The sequence below is a fragment of the Corvus brachyrhynchos genome, unplaced genomic scaffold (genome assembly GCF_000691975.1).
Source record: "Corvus brachyrhynchos isolate BGI_N302 unplaced genomic scaffold, ASM69197v1 scaffold211, whole genome shotgun sequence".
Classification (NCBI taxonomy): Eukaryota; Metazoa; Chordata; class Aves; order Passeriformes; family Corvidae; genus Corvus; species Corvus brachyrhynchos.
The window spans coordinates 220,540-237,097 of NW_008236211.1; the positions used below are offsets into that span (position 1 = coordinate 220,540).

Here is a 16,558-nt window from a genome sequence, read left to right on the forward strand (position 1 = left end):
TGGACATGGGGGCTGGGAGCAGCCTGGGACAGTGGGAGGTGTCCCTGCCCGTGGCAGGGGTGGCACTGGATGGGCTTTAAGGTCCCTTCTTACCCAAACCAGTCTGGGATTCAGTGATTCCACGGGCCCAGGTGTGACAAACCTGAACTCAGCTCTAGAAAGGACAGAAGCTTTTATGGAGTTTCTGGGCTCCTGGCCTGGGGTACCAAGGCTTTAAGGAGCACCAGCAGTCGATCCCATGGGCAGTGCAAACACTGCCCTTAACCAGTGCTGAGTCTCCTCTGCCCAGCCATGGCAAACACGGCCCAGGAGCAGCTCCAGGGGCTGCCAGGTCACACTGGACACTGAAGCCAGGCCCCTCCACCCCAGATCCACAGGGAATACTGCCCACAACTCCACTTGCACCTGTGCAGGTTCAAACCCTGCACGTCCTGATGGATTACAGAACTATTGGCTCAGGGGATTTGTGTTCCCAGCTGTCTCAGATGTAAGATGTTAACGAATAGCCAGGACCTGCATCAGCAGAACAGCTTCAAGTCCATAATCACTTCCCTATGACTTTACACCTTCCCAAGCCCCTGCCAAGGGCTTGCTGAGATCCCTCCTCTGCCACTAAATCACAAAGTGACTGTTCCTCACAAGTGACAGACCCACAGCCACCAGCACGAGAGGGAGGGAGAAAGTTATTTTCCAGTCCATTGCAGAGCTACAAATGATGAGCTGGCCCTTTTCACACAGCCTGAATTTTGTTTGCATTCCTTCCAAACAAAGCCCCCATTGAGCACGGGGAGGACTCTGGGAGGACTCTGGGCGGGAGGAAGCAGAATGTAGGGCAGGAGGAGGGCAGGCTGGGAGCTGGAGCCTGACAGGCATCCCGCAGGCACATCCCACCCCATCCCGCAGGCACATCCCACCCTGCAGGGATAACCCACGCAACACAGCACGTCCCACCCAGCACAGGCCAAGAGCAGCAGAGAAAAAACTGCATTTTGTCTGTAATTCATTAATAATTGCTGGGTACACACTGCAGCAGCACCACGTGTGCTCAGCTCGGGGAAGAAAAGCAAACGTGCACAAATTCATCCTCAGGTCCATCAGGGCAAAGGAGCTGGGAAGGGGCTGGAGCAGCAGGAGCGGCTGAGGGAGCTGGGAAAGGGGCTCAGGCTGGAGCAAAGGAGGCTCCGGGGGGACCTTGTGGCTCTGAGGGGACAGCCAAGGGTGTCGGGCTCTGCTCCCAGGGAACAAGAGAGGAAATGGCCTCAAGCTGTGCCAGGAGGGTTTAGACTGGATATAGGGAACAATTTCTTCCTGGAAAGGTTGTCCAGCCCTGGCACAGCTGCCCATCCCTGGAGGGATTAAAAGCCCCGTGGATGTGGCACTTGGGGACAGGGGTCAGTGGTGGCCCTGGCAGTGCTGGGGGACGGTTGGACTCGCTGCTCTCACAGGGCTTTTCCAACCTCACTGATTCCATGGCTCCATGGCACATTGCACCTTTCAGGAAGGGGAGCCAACACCAGATGAATCAGTGCAAGGCCTGGCAGTGCTGGGGGATGGTCAGACCTGATGGTCTGAGGGTGCTTTTCCAGCCTCAGTGACTGTCATTCAAATCTCGTGTGTTCAAGCCACCCAGCTTCGTGCCACAGGCTCTGACAACAGGCAGGGTTTTTAAGCGTGTACTCAAAGAACAGCTCTCAACACCTGAGCTCCCGTGGCAGAACTCAGGGCACATTCCCATCTCCTGAGGAGCACCAGGAGGTGTCTGGACGGCCGTGCCCAGCTGTGCCACTCCCAGGGCTGTGTCACCCTGAGCCACAGCACCTTCTCCAAGAGTATCACCTGACTACAAAGTCAAGGAATGTTTTGGGCTGGGACTTTAAAGCCCATCCAGTCCTACTGGATGGGACAGGGACACACCCTCCACCATCCCAGGTTGCTCCAAGCCCTGTCCAATCTGGCCTTGGACACTTTCAGGGATGGGGATGGAGATTATGGTTGGATTATCTAGTCTGTAAATCTGTCAGCTATAAATGAAGTCACTGCACCACCAAAAGAGTTCAGGTTTTGTCTGGGTTTTATTTTTTAGTAAGATGAGGAGCCAAGGCTTTCCCTAACAGGTGTGTGTTTGTGTAATCCACGTGTTCTTCCACAGGTATCCACAGAGCTGGAATCCAGCAGTGCCAGTGTCCCAGGCACAAACAGCCCCTGGCCTGGGGTTTGCTATTGCCCCTCCAAAAATAAACTCTCCTGTCCAAGCTTGCGCTTCCAAAAACTCTCACACCAAGTGAAATCTTTGTCCCAGCAAAGTCCCAGCGCCCAGTGATGGGGACAAGACCCGGAAAAACCAACACTGAGACCTTGTTCTGTGCTGAAGGGTGAAGGAGGGAGAAAACAGTTCCTAGAAAACCTCTGGAAAGTAGTGTTGGCACTTAAAACGTAGAGTGTGGTTTGGGATGCTGTTCATCCACACTGTGCAGGTCTGAATCCCTTGCAGAAGAAATGTTTTGAAAGACTTAAGTAGTAACTGAGATCATTAAGAGCTTAATTAAAAGCAGAACCCTCAGCTCTTGCCTGATGCGCTTGTGCTGGGCTTTCCTTGGAAAGGGAAAGTGGATTTACTGCTGAAGCTTTCTTACGAAATAATTAATAACTATCTTAACTGCTAACCAAGGGTAACGGCTGCCTGCTCTAAGCGAGTGACACCGCAGCATTAAAGCTTCTTTGCAAGAGCTGCATTGTCTTGAACGAGTTTAGAGTTCTGGACCTGATATATTTGGGAAGTTTGTTACTGCGAGGGCTTGGAGGACTAAGGAGGAATTTCTGCATGGAAAGGGTGCTCAGGCCTTGGCAGGGGCTGCCCAGGGAGGTTTGGAGTGCCCATCCCTGGAGGTGCCCAAGGAAGGGCTGGAGGTGGCACTCAGTGCTCTGGGCTGGGGACAAGGTGGGGTTTGGTCACAGCTTGGGGTCGATGGCCTTGGGGGTCTTTTCCAAACCCAGGGATTCTGGGATTCTGCACCAAGGTAAATACATCTCTCTCGAGACTTGGGGGAGCTCAGGATGAAATAGCTGTGCTTAGAAAGACCAGACAAAGCTTTCCACCCCCAAGTTAATTTGGCAATTTTAACAGCTCCCAGACTTAATTATTGCTGCATTTTCCTGCTGTTGTCAGTTCTCTTTCACTGTATTTTTGTTATTTAAATAAAGGCATTTTGGGGCTGTTTCCTGGCCCTGGGTAAGCTCTAAGCACACCTGGAGGATCCCAGCTCCACACTGACTCCAGGTATGGCACATCCTGTGCTCCTGGTATTGCTGTGCATCCCGAGGCCTCGTTCCTTCACACTTTGTGAATGGGAGAGTTGTTAGTGAAGACAGCAGCACTTTCCTTCTGCCTGCCCAGGCACCTTCTTTGCTCAACATAGGAATTTCCAAAAAGTGAGGCAGTAAAGACAAGGTTTATGCCTTTCTGTGGCTATTAAAGCACTTGCTAGAGCTGGGTTGATGTAGGGAGGTGTTCCAGGCCAGGCTGGATGGGGCTTGGAGCCACCTGGGATAGTGGAAGGTGTCCCTGCCCATGGCATGGAGCTGAGCTTTCAGGTCCCTTGCAACCCAAACCAACCCATGATCCATTCTGTGATTACACTGCCTGGCTCCAATTCCTGCAGCCCCTCTCAGCTCCTTGGGGTGGCTCCTCTGCCTTGTCCATGGGAGATACGAAAGGAACAGGCCTCCATCACTAAGGGCCACTTTTAAGAATCACAGCTCTCTGATAAGGGTATTTAGGAAGGAGAAACTGAAGCTATTCCCGGCCTCATCCTTTGGCAAAGGCTTGAGTGAAAGCCTGGCTTTTATCAGGGAGCCAAACTCAGCTGACGTGGGAGGGAGTGGGAAGCTTTAGGCTGGCTGGGACAAGCCTTGGCACTCATGGCAATTCCTCCTGCAATCCGGCTTTGCCACCTCTGGCAGCCAGCACAGCGCCCAACTGCAGAGGGGAGGAACCACTGGAACGGGGCTCCAAAGGGAGCTGGAACCCACACTGTCCTCCCCCAATCCCAACAGCTTCTCTAACAGGAGGATCTCTGACCATCAGTGCTTTGGGAATTCTTCTTTCTCCGGAGAAAGCTTCAACAAAACAGCACAAGGGGTCACTAGGCGAAGTCTCAAAACTCACTCCCTGACAATGAAATTATCAGAGAGACGGCGACGAGGAAACCTGAAAGCTTGGGATCACCTGGCTTCTTTTAAACAGTACCAGGAACTTCCAGATCCAGGTAAGGAACTGACACTTCAGGCCACGGCTACTCCTCCTAACAAAACATTTATTCATCAGGAGTGAGGGACTGCACTGCATTTGAACCCTTCCTTGTGTTCAGCCCTGATCACGTGTAGCATGGTCAGGCACATGGGAAGGAAGGTGGGAAGAGGGAAAGGCAGCCTGATCAGCAACAAAAAACCAAGGATGGAATCAAAACAAGCCTATGGATGCTCTGGGGTCTGACAAAATGCAAACACATGGTGCTGCTGGTTTAAACCCAGCAGGCAGCACTAATTCTGTTCATGTCTTTGCAGGAGGATGCCCAAACTCCACAGCCCTGCACACACCCTGTTCTCAGAGCTCAAACACACTTAATCCCCTGAGTAAACAGCAGAGTAACTCAGTAAACCCAGCAGCTGCTCCTCCTCCTTCAGGGGAGAGCTCCTGCACACGCAGCTCACCTGCTGGTGTGTGTGTGCACACAGAATCCCAGCACACACATCCCCTGCTTCCCACACACATCCCCGGGAGAGCAGCCATTCCTGCATGGATCCTTCCTACACTTACATGTGGCAAGGAATTCTTTGAGGAAATAGAAAAAGTAGCATTCATCAAATCCCAGGATGGTTTGGGTGGGAAGGGACATTAAAGCTCATCTTACCCCACTCCATGCTGTGGGCAGGGACCCCTTCCACTATCCCAGGCTGCTCCAAGTCCCAATGTCCAACCTGGCCTTGGACTCTAACTTTTTATTCTGGGGTGAATCCATGGAAGTTTGGTTATGTGTCACTTGATAAGGTTTTAATGTGGGGTGGAGGCACATGTGAGACCCCCACCGTTGTGCATGCCCAGAGAGGAATCTCCCTCCCTGAACACCTGGGCCAGACAACCCAAGTGCTGCTGCTGGCCAGAGCCAAGCCCACACAAAGAGCTGCAACCCAAGTTATAAATAATGCAGAGCCCCAGCACACACGGGCAGCACACGCTCGGGGGGTCTGCTGGGCCACGCTGCACATCCCCAGCCCTCTCAACTACAGGCAACTCCCACCCTGCGCAGACCCAGCATAAACGCTCCCCAAAGGGCTCCAGTTTGTGGTACAAACTGCCATGGGAGTTCCCTCAGCCTCCCAAGCTGCAGTGACTCAGGACTCCAGGGGCAGGATAGGGAGTACCTGCCTGACTTGTTGAGACACAGAGCCCAGTGCCCGGAGCGGGAGCAGAGCTCGGCAGAGGGAGCAAAGGGGCCCCAGGAAATGAACAGAGGCAGGGCAGGACTCCAGAGACCCTGGGCTCCCACAGCTATGGGGAGAAGCAGGAGCAGCCCTGGGAACAAGCCAGAGAGTATCAGTCAGCACAGTGACACTGGAATGGCCTCCTGGCTGTCTTTGCTCTCCTCTCCTACACCTTCAGTTCCATCATTTCTGACATCCCATGACCAGGAGTGTAACAAAGAACGCAAGCTATGAGTAAACCATGGATTTATAGGTTGGCAAAACAGAAATTCGGTGATTCAGGTGTTTCACCTTCTCTGCAGGCAGTTTTTCCCAGTGCAGTGTGCAAACCAGAGCTGCAGCAGGAACTCACTCATCCTGCTCTGCAAGGTTTCAAGTCGTGACAGCTCAGCACTGACAGAGCACCTGCAGCTGCATCTGAGTAGAGTTAACACACACCTCACATGAAGTAAAGTATCACACACCTCAGCTGAAACCTTGGGAAATGTGCACTTAGCTCATTTACAGAACACAATCCTGGAATCGTCCACGCTGGAAAAGACCCCGAAGATCACAGAGGCCAACCATCCCAGCGGTCTAAGAAAGCTCCACAACTGGGTAAGAGAAACTTCCCCCTGAAGGTGAAGGTCCTGCCTGGGAGCCTGGTTTGGATCAAGCTGGGCTTGGCAGGACCATGGGAACAGAGTCAAGTGATTTATAATGACTTTAATTCCACCAGCCACAACTGATGACACGAGCAGTGTTAACAGCTTTTTCCCAAACATCCAGTCCCTGGTGCCGACCCTCCCATCCTCAGTCCATCACCCAAAGGCCTCTCCTTCCCCAAAAGCTCTCTCATCACCCACTCACCAAAGCACTCCTTGCATCCTCTGCTTTTCCCCCCTGAACCTGGGCAAACATTCCCTGCTTTATCCCAAGGTCAGCAGCCTCCATCCATGCACACCATGACGGCAACAGCTACACAGAACTGCTTTTCTGGGTGACATTCACAGTAAGAGCAGAGACACTCCCATGGCAATAGCTGTATCCAACTGCTGGGGATCCACGGGACCTGCAGTATCCTGAAAACTGCTATTCTGTAGAGCAGGTATCAAGAACAGGAATTATGACCAGATCTCGCTCTGTAAAGATAAGTTAAAGACTCTTATCCAGTGACATTTGCTAGCATGAGTGTGTGTATCTTAAAAAAAAACTTATTTAATTCCAGCATCTATTTTTAGGAATGCAGTAGATTCCCAAAATCCAAATGAAGCACTTTAGCTTTTAACACAAAATTTGCTAAATTACAGATTCTTAAACCCAAGTGTATCTCCTTGCCAAGAGGCTGCTCAATTGCAACCCAAACCAACCCATGATCCATTCTGTGATTACACTGCCTGGCTCCAATTCCTGCAGCCCCTCTCAGCTCCTTGGGGTGGCTCCTCTGCCTTGTCCATGGGAGATACGAAAGGAACAGGCCTCCATCACTAAGGGCCACTTTTAAGAATCACAGCTCTCTGATAAGGGTATTTAGGAAGGAGAAACTGAAGCTATTCCCGGCCTCATCCTTTGGCAAAGGCTTGAGTGAAAGCCTGGCTTTTATCAGGGAGCCAAACTCAGCTGACGTGGGAGGGAGTGGGAAGCTTTAGGCTGGCTGGGACAAGCCTTGGCACTCATGGCAATTCCTCCTGCAATCCGGCTTTGCCACCTCTGGCAGCCAGCACAGCGCCCAACTGCAGAGGGGAGGAACCACTGGAACGGGGCTCCAAAGGGAGCTGGAACCCACACTGTCCTCCCCCAATCCCAACAGCTTCTCTAACAGGAGGATCTCTGACCATCAGTGCTTTGGGAATTCTTCTTTCTCCGGAGAAAGCTTCAACAAAACAGCACAAGGGGTCACTAGGCGAAGTCTCAAAACTCACTCCCTGACAATGAAATTATCAGAGAGACGGCGACGAGGAAACCTGAAAGCTTGGGATCACCTGGCTTCTTTTAAACAGTACCAGGAACTTCCAGATCCAGGTAAGGAACTGACACTTCAGGCCATGGCTACTCCTCCTAACAAAACATTTATTCATCAGGAGTGAGGGACTGCACTGCATTTGAACCCTTCCTTGTGTTCAGCCCTGATCACGTGTAGCATGGTCAGGCACATGGGAAGGAAGGTGGGAAGAGGGAAAGGCAGCCTGATCAGCAACAAAAAACCAAGGATGGAATCAAAACAAGCCTATGGATGCTCTGGGGTCTGACAAAATGCAAACACATGGTGCTGCTGGTTTAAACCCAGCAGGCAGCACTAATTCTGTTCATGTCTTTGCAGGAGGATGCCCAAACTCCACAGCCCTGCACACACCCTGTTCTCAGAGCTCAAACACACTTAATCCCCTGAGTAAACAGCAGAGTAACTCAGTAAACCCAGCAGCTGCTCCTCCTCCTTCAGGGGAGAGCTCCTGCACACGCAGCTCGCCTGCTGGTGTGTGTGTGCACACAGAATCCCAGCACACACATCCCCTGCTTCCCACACACATCCCCGGGAGAGCAGCCATTCCTGCATGGATCCTTCCTACACTTACATGTGGCAAGGAATTCTTTGAGGAAATAGAAAAAGTAGCATTCATCAAATCCCAGGATGGTTTGGGTGGGAAGGGACATTAAAGCTCATCTTACCCCACTCCATGCTGTGGGCAGGGACACCTTCCACTATCCCAGGCTGCTCCAATCTCCATCCAGCCTGGCCTTGGACACTGCCAGGGATCCAGGGGCAGCCACAGCTGCTCTGGGAAACCTGTGCTAGGGCCTTCCCAAGGGGAATATTGGGATTCCTTCCCAATATCCCTGTCCTCTGCCTGTGGGAAGCCATTCCCCGTTGTCCTGGCACCCTCTGCCCATATAACCCAGCCAGCCATGGAGAGCCGAGGACCAGAGAGGAATCTCCCTCCCTGAATACCTGGGCCAGACAACCCAAGTGCTGCTGCTGGCCAGAGCCAAGCCCACACAAAGAGCTGCAACCCAAGTTATAAATAATGCAGAGCCCCAGCACACACGGGCAGCACACGCTCGGGGGGTCTGCTGGGCCACGCTGCACATCCCCAGCCCTCTCAACTACAGGCAACTCCCACCCTGCGCAGACCCAGCATAAACGCTCCCCAAAGGGCTCCAGTTTGTGGTACAAACTGCCATGGGAGTTCCCTCAGCCTCCCAAGCTGCAGTGACTCAGGACTCCAGGGGCAGGATAGGGAGTACCTGCCTGACTTGTTGAGACACAGAGCCCAGTGCCCGGAGCGGGAGCAGAGCTCGGCAGAGGGAGCAAAGGGGCCCCAGGAAATGAACAGAGGCAGGGCAGGACTCCAGAGACCCTGGGCTCCCACAGCTATGGGGAGAAGCAGGAGCAGCCCTGGGAACAAGCCAGAGAGTATCAGTCAGCACAGTGACACTGGAATGGCCTCCTGGCTGTCTTTGCTCTCCTCTCCTACACCTTCAGTTCCATCATTTCTGACATCCCATGACCAGGAGTGTAACAAAGAACGCAAGCTATGAGTAAACCATGGATTTATAGGTTGGCAAAACAGAAATTCGGTGATTCAGGTGTTTCACCTTCTCTGCAGGAAGTTTTTCCCAGTGCAGTGTGCAAACCAGAGCTGCAGCAGGAACTCACTCATCCTGCTCTGCAAGGTTTCAAGTCGTGACAGCTCAGCACTGACAGAGCACCTGCAGCTGCATCTGAGTAGAGTTAACACACACCTCACATGAAGTAAAGTATCACACACCTCAGCTGAAACCTTGGGAAATGTGCACTTAGCTCATTTACAGAACACAATCCTGGAATCGTCCACGCTGGAAAAGACCCCGAAGATCACAGAGGCCAACCATCCCAGCGGTCTAAGAAAGCTCCACAACTGGGTAAGAGAAACTTCCCCCTGAAGGTGAAGGTCCTGCCTGGGAGCCTGGTTTGGATCAAGCTGGGCTTGGCAGGACCATGGGAACAGAGTCAAGTGATTTATAATGACTTTAATTCCACCAGCCACAACTGATGACACGAGCAGTGTTAACAGCTTTTTCCCAAACATCCAGTCCCTGGTGCCGACCCTCCCATCCTCAGTCCATCACCCAAAGGCCTCTCCTTCCCCAAAAGCTCTCTCATCACCCACTCACCAAAGCACTCCTTGCATCCTCTGCTTTTCCCCCCTGAACCTGGGCAAACATTCCCTGCTTTATCCCAAGGTCAGCAGCCTCCATCCATGCACACCATGACGGCAACAGCTACACAGAACTGCTTTTCTGGGTGACATTCACAGTAAGAGCAGAGACACTCCCATGGGAATAGCTGTATCCAACTGCTGGGGATCCACGGGACCTGCAGTATCCTGAAAACTGCTATTCTGTAGAGCAGGTATCAAGAACAGGAATTATGACCAGATCTCGCTCTGTAAAGATAAGTTAAAGACTCTTATCCAGTGACATTTGCTAGCATGAGTGTGTGTATCTTAAAAAAAAACTTATTTAATTCCAGCATCTATTTTTAGGAATGCAGTAGATTCCCAAAATCCAAATGAAGCACTTTAGCTTTTAACACAAAATTTGCTAAATTACAGATTCTTAAACCCAAGTGTATCTCCTTGCCAAGAGGCTGCTCAAGCTCTACCAGCCCCTCTTAGCGACCCCCTGGCTCTGTCCTGAATGCCCCATTTCCCAGTACTTTATAAAACTGCCCTTCCAGGCTGAGTTTCCCCAATCCCACACCAATCCAGAGAAATTCCAGAGCTGGTGACGTAAGGCAGGACACGGGACAGGAGCAGCAGCACCAGCAGCACTGGTGCCAGATCGTCTCCTCCCAATTAATCTATTCTTAACGAAGCAGATGACAGTCCTGCGAGACAGCAGCTCCTCGAGGTGACCTACATTCCCCTCCTGGATGCATTTGTGCGCTTCAGTCGCTGTCACACACCCCCAACAGGGTACAGGGAGATCTGATTTATGCAAACCAGCCCTGACCAACCCATCAGGGGACTCGCTGAATATTCATTTTGGTGACAAATCCAGTACTCTGGCTTCTATCCCCCCAAATCCCAGGCTTAATCCCCCCCAGACAATAGGAGGCTGTTGTTATCCAGCCTGACCTGGTGTCTGGGAAAGGCCACGTGCTGGAAATTCATCCACATCTCTCTCCACTGCTGGGGAAGAATTTTGGGATCCTCCTGCCACCAGAGCTTCCCAAACCCATCTCATATTGCCCTTGCACCACCAACCAATTCAGAGATGAACAGCACTCCCAACTGCAGGACTCAGAACTCCAGGAGTGAAGGAGACCTTCCTAACCAGAAATTCCTTTCTGAAGTGCTCCTGTTGCCCTTCAAAGCAGCAGAGGAGCTGTGAGTAGCTGAGGTCTCTGCCATTGGCCCTTTCAGGGACGCACAGCAAATGCAGGGCACCAAAATTGTCTCACTGCAAGTCTCACCCTTCTCCATGACCATTTTTGAGATTTGTATTAAAAATCACAAACGAACACCTGAGGTGAGTCACTACAAAAGGCAATACTGCTGCCAAGAATTCCTTAAGAGCACCTGGCAGCAATATTAAAAAACATCAAAAATATGAAATGACCAAGGAGACAGAGGTGGAGGGGGCTGTGTGTTCCCCACACAGCAGGGTGCCACACCTCCGTGGCAGTGGGGACCTTCCACCCCTCCACTGCTCATCACCTACATTAAAATATTAACCCCTTCCAGGAGCAATCCTTGAGATCTCCTTTGTTACACCTTATTCCCTCCAACAGGGAGAAGTCCATTACCTTGCTATCACACACTGGATACTTGCAGATGTAAATCCTTTTATCAGCTGAACATGAAGTTTTTCTTCTAAAAAGTACAGATTCTATCCACGCATTTAGGTCTGGGAAGCCACAGGGCTGTAAGGAAGCAGAGTATCGATACACCAGGAATTCCCTGAAGCTGCTGCTCCTCAAGCAGCACTGCTCATGTTGGATAGATGGATTACAACAGGAACTGCTGTTCAACACCACACCTGGCGTTAAAATCCAAATTATCAGGAGGTGGGAAAGGCCCTGGGACCACACAGCAGACATGGAGCTGAGGTCCCATCCCATGGATGTGCCTGGGAGGGATTTCCAAATGTCTCTTCCTCATTCAACAATGACACACAGGGCCTTCCCAAGAGCTCCACATTGACCCCGAGTTCCAGGTCCCTCACTCCATCTGCTGACCTGGACACAAACTGCCAGTCACAAATTTTGTACTAATCTTCGTAAATAAATTTCAGCTTTTCTGTAAAGTGAAGGTGACAGCTCCTCCAAGGGAGGAACTAAGGTGTGTGAGCTTAAAACCATTAGTTAGAGGCGCCTGCCTGGGAGGCTGGAAGGAAAGGGGACTCAAGGGACTGAAGTTAAATCCCCAACAGCTCAAACCAACCTGTTTCTACCTTCCCTTCCTTAAGGGGCACCACATCCTCCTCCAGGTTCCCAGTAAGGGACAACAGCACACACAGCCACACCTGAGAAACTCGGTTATCACAGATCATTCGGGTTGGAAAAGCCCTCCAGGGTCATCGAGTCCAACTGTGCCCAATGCCCACCTTGTCCCCAGCCCAGAGCACTGAGTGCCACATCCAGGATTTCTTTGGGTACCTTCAGGGATGGGGACTCCAAACCTCCCTGGGCAGCCCCTTCCAGTGCTAATCCGGGGGATTAACAAACACATCCTTGGTGATTTCAGCTGGGGTGGAGGCTGAGGCAGCACCAAGGGACAACGTGGTTCTCCCACTCTGGGAAAGAACAGGGCAGGGGACCTGGGCAAGCTCCGGCTGCTGCAGCTGTGCTGGGACACTGCAGGGAATGCTGAGCAGTGCCCACAGCCAGGTCCCATGGCAGCCACCTGATGGCCACGGCAGTCCCTGGGACCAGAGCCTCAGCCAGTGGGCCAAGGCTTCGTGGCACAGTTCTGATCTGGTGGTTTGGTTCCTGAGCCAGCACTCTCCATATCAGCGCCTGGGCAAAGTTCAGGAGATAACCAGGGCAAGGAGCATTTCCCATAAAATGGAGCATTTCCCAAGTGCTGTGATCTGGACATGAAGAGACAGCCACTTCCAACAGCTCAGAATCCAACATGTTGAACTTCAGCACCCACTCAGCAGATGTGTTCAAGGCACAGCTGCCACAGGTTTTGGGAGCAGCAAGCGTACCTGGCATCCCAGCCATGCAGACAAACACTGGGATCCCAGACAATGGCGGAGGTTCAGAGAGAATTCCAGAACTGCTGGGGCTGGAAGGGACCTCTGGAGATCCTCCAATCCAACCAGGGTCACCTGGAGCAGGTGGGTTTGAAACGTCTCCAGAGGAGACTCCACGTCCTCCCTGGGCAGCTGTTCCAGGGCTCTGTCACCCTCCATGGACAGAAGTGCCTTCCATGTGGAGAAGGAACTCCCTGGGTTCCAGTTCATGGCCACTGCTCCTCGTCCTGTCACTGGCACCACTGAGCAGAGTCTGGCACCATCCTCTGGCACCCCCCTTGGAAGTATCTGCGTGCACAATCACTGTGGGGCAGCACCCGGTCACAGGCAGGGACAGAGGCCATTTCTGAGGCCAGAACCACGGATGGAACCTCCTCATCCTCTCCTCCCCAGCTGCCCTCAGCTCACTGACAAACACCAGTGCAACTTTTGTCCAGGGAGGTCTGACTTACCCACACTCCTCCCAGGGAAGGAGTTTCAGAAGTCACATGAAAGCACAGTTCAAATCTACATGTAAAAAATAATCTCTGTGCAGAGAGCAGGCTCCAGGTTCCTGCTGACACCACCTACACTGTCACTAAGGTCCCCGAGACCACAGCTTCAATACAAGCAGTTATTTCTTCCAGAAAAAAGAAATTTGATCATTTTGTTATTCCAGCAGCTAAACCTTACACAAGGCTCCCACAAACAAAACAAAAGAAAATGAACAAAGGAACTATTTTAGTGATGTTTTATGCATACCAAGAGACAAGAGAGACAATAAGGTTTTTATTCACAAGGTACTAAGGGGAAAAAAAAGGAAATGAAGCTCTAGCAAGAAACAGAACTTTCTTCAGAGCTGTTCCCATGCAGCAGTAACCTCTGCTCAGCATCAGTTAATTCCAGGTTTGAGGGCTGATTTAATTCCCTGCCATTACATCTTTCATTTTCCAATATATTCAATTAACTCTGGTCCAGGCACCTTTACCAGCCCCTATTTTTAGGGAGGGCATCACATGAAGCAGCTGCATCTCCTCATCAATCCCACTGTCAGGAGCCCATCACAACCCACACCCAAAATCACAGCAGGGAGAAGTCTGGACTCCAGACAGACCAGTCTGCAATTGGAATTCTACTCTAAACCACCAAGGACATGAATTAAATATGTTCAAGTTCAATTACAGCCAATTAAATCAGTTTTCATGCATGTCTCACCCTACTTAAGCTATATTTGTTAGCTAGGAAATAAATACAGTACATGAATCTGCTTTCACATAAACTGCTATTTATGAAGCACAGAATTTGTCACTACTTGCTGCAATGGTAATTTTGCCCTCAAATTACATAAAAATAAAATTCAAGTTAACACTTATCCTGGCTAATTTATACTCAGCAGATGGACAAGGCAGATAACACATAAATGAAGGGGAGTGAATTCATTCAGAAAAGCATCAGCTTTACCAAAGAGGAGGTGCTGTGTTGGGGAGGTCATTAAAAGATTCAGCCACTTGATTCACTGTCATGGAATCACCGAATCCCAGAATGGTTTGGGTCGGGAAGGATCTTAAAGCTCAACCTTGTTCCATGGGCAGGGACACCTTCCCCTGGACCAAGCTGCTCCAAAGGGATGCATGTGACGATTTACTGCTGGAAAATCCGTTTCTGTTCTCACAAACACAGAATAATACCATTGTGTCTGAGAGCATCCCAAGCCAGGCTGCCCAGGGCAGAGAGTTCTGTCACTGCTGGCACCAAGCACACGCTGCCATCAGTGAGGCACCAGCACTGCCACCCCACATGTGACCTCAGCATCATTCCTGAAAAATCCTGCTCACAAAGGGCTGGGGACACGCTGTGAGCCAGCCCTTGCTGGGTGACATTTCCAGCAGGGAATGGCTGATTAAGGACACAGGCTGCAGGAACACGGCTGTGCCCAGTGTTCCTGCAGGATGTTCCCTCCGAGGCTCCAGTACTTAATAAACTCAACAGGTGTTAAAGAACAGCTGCCACCTCACTGGGGATGTTCCCAATTACTGAACAGCAACTCACACATCAGGAAAACCTTTCATTCATTAACCCCTCAGCACCAATAAAAAGCACGGCAGCAGGGTCTGATCTTTGGTTTACACCAAGTTCTAGGAGCCTGTAAGGCAATTCCTACACATCAAGGTAAGGGCACAGCGTGACCATGGGAGTTCCTCCAGCTCCCAGTTCTTGGAGGAGGTCAACTATTGGAACACCAGATGTTTCCACCCAAGCTCTAGTTCTCCAGCAAGTGAGAAGATGAGTGGCAGAGCTCTCAAGTTCATCAGCAGGGAAAAACCTTGAAATAAAGGCCCATTGTTATGATATTGCCCCGAAGCATCACATTTATCAGGAAGTTTTATCACCTTTTTTAGCTATTATTGATACTGCAACAGTCAAACTGAACTCCCAGAAAAAGCCTGAGAAACAGGAATAACGAGCTTTTGAAAATGTGGAAAAAACTGAAAGAATGTCACACGACACACTAAGAATCAAAATTTCCTGCCACCCCAAAACACCGGCATGTCCCGAGGCAGCACTGGAGACTGCCAGACTTGTTTGGATTTTTTAGTTTGCTGCACTCTGCCAGAAGGTTCACAGAACCCCAGAATGGTTTGGGTGGGAAGGGACACTAAAGCCCATCCACTGCCACCCCCTGCCATGGGCACAGACCCCTTCCACTGTCCCAGGCTGCTCCAAGCCCTGTCCAACCTGGCCTTGGGCACTGCCAGGGATCCAGGAGCAGCCACAGCTGCTCTGGGCAACCTGTGCCCCTCAGCACCCTCCTGGGGACCAATTCCTTCCCAATATCCCATCCACCTCTGCCCTCTGGCACTGGGAAGCCGTTCCCCCTCGTCCTGTCCCTCCAGCCCTTGCCCCAAGTCCCTCTCCAGCTCTCCTCAAACCCCTTTAGGTGCTGGGTGTCCCAACTGGTGCTGCCTGAGCCTGCTGCTGAGGACAAAAGGAGGTCAACACTGATCACAACAGGGAAAACTTGATGTGGGTATTGGGAAAAAGTTATGCTGCAGGTGGTGTGAGACTGGAACAGAAATGCAGAGAGGTGCTGGCACTGCTGTCCTTGGGGCAATGAGAGACCCCAGGCAGCCCAAATTAACATGGCCCTGCTGTGAGGGGACAGAAGCACAAAGTCCATGCTCCACAGGCTGCCTCAGCCTTGCTGTTGGTCCTGGGTGCCAGGACAGGACCTGAGGTGGGGATCCCATTTCCCAGGGTGTCAGAGCTGCTCTGGCTCCCATCAAAAGCCCTGCAGTCAGGGGAGATTCCTGATGGACAAGGTCTCCGTATGATCATCAGAGCATCTGATAGTGGCCCACACACGCTTCTAACCCTGCAGGTGGGCGAGAGGCAGAAAGAGCAGGCAGCAGAGGTGGTGTGAGATGTCCTGCTCTGAGCATGTGCAGGTGTTGTTCCCCAGCTGCTGCTGAAGCTGCCACGCTGCGTGGTCACAGCGACTGTCAGCGCTGTGGTTTGTCACCCTGGGGCTCGTGGGGCTGCTGCTGCAGCTGTTGGCAGAGCTCTGCTGCAACCTCAGCTCTTTTCCTGCAAATCCTGACGTTGTTCTCTGACACAGTCCACGGTTGGATGGGGCTCGGAACAACCTGGGATGGTGGAAGGTGTCTCTGCCCATGGCAGGGGGTGGAAAAAGACGAGCTTAAATGCTCCTTCCAACCCAATCCGTTCTGTCATTCCATGACCCAAACCCAGGCAGCTCCATCTCCTGCTCTCTGGCTGGGACAAGGACGCTGGGACACATCCCTGTGGCACATGGCCACCTCAGCTGAGCAGACACTGCCAGTCTAACGCTGTTGCAGGTGGAGTTTCTGAGCCCCTT

The 16,558-nt window shown here is 51.6% G+C and overlaps 1 long non-coding RNA gene across 1 annotated transcript in view; it reads left to right on the top strand.

Moving 5' to 3' along the window:
- Window positions 1-16,552, top strand: part of LOC108448976 — a 24,020-nt gene extending 7,468 nt beyond the window's left edge. The window contains exons 2-3 of the long non-coding RNA XR_001865056.1: window positions 2,864-3,556; window positions 16,341-16,552. This is a non-coding gene — a long non-coding RNA (uncharacterized LOC108448976). The remainder of the gene's footprint in view (window positions 1-2,863; window positions 3,557-16,340) is intronic.
- Window positions 16,553-16,558: the final 6 nt, after the last annotated feature.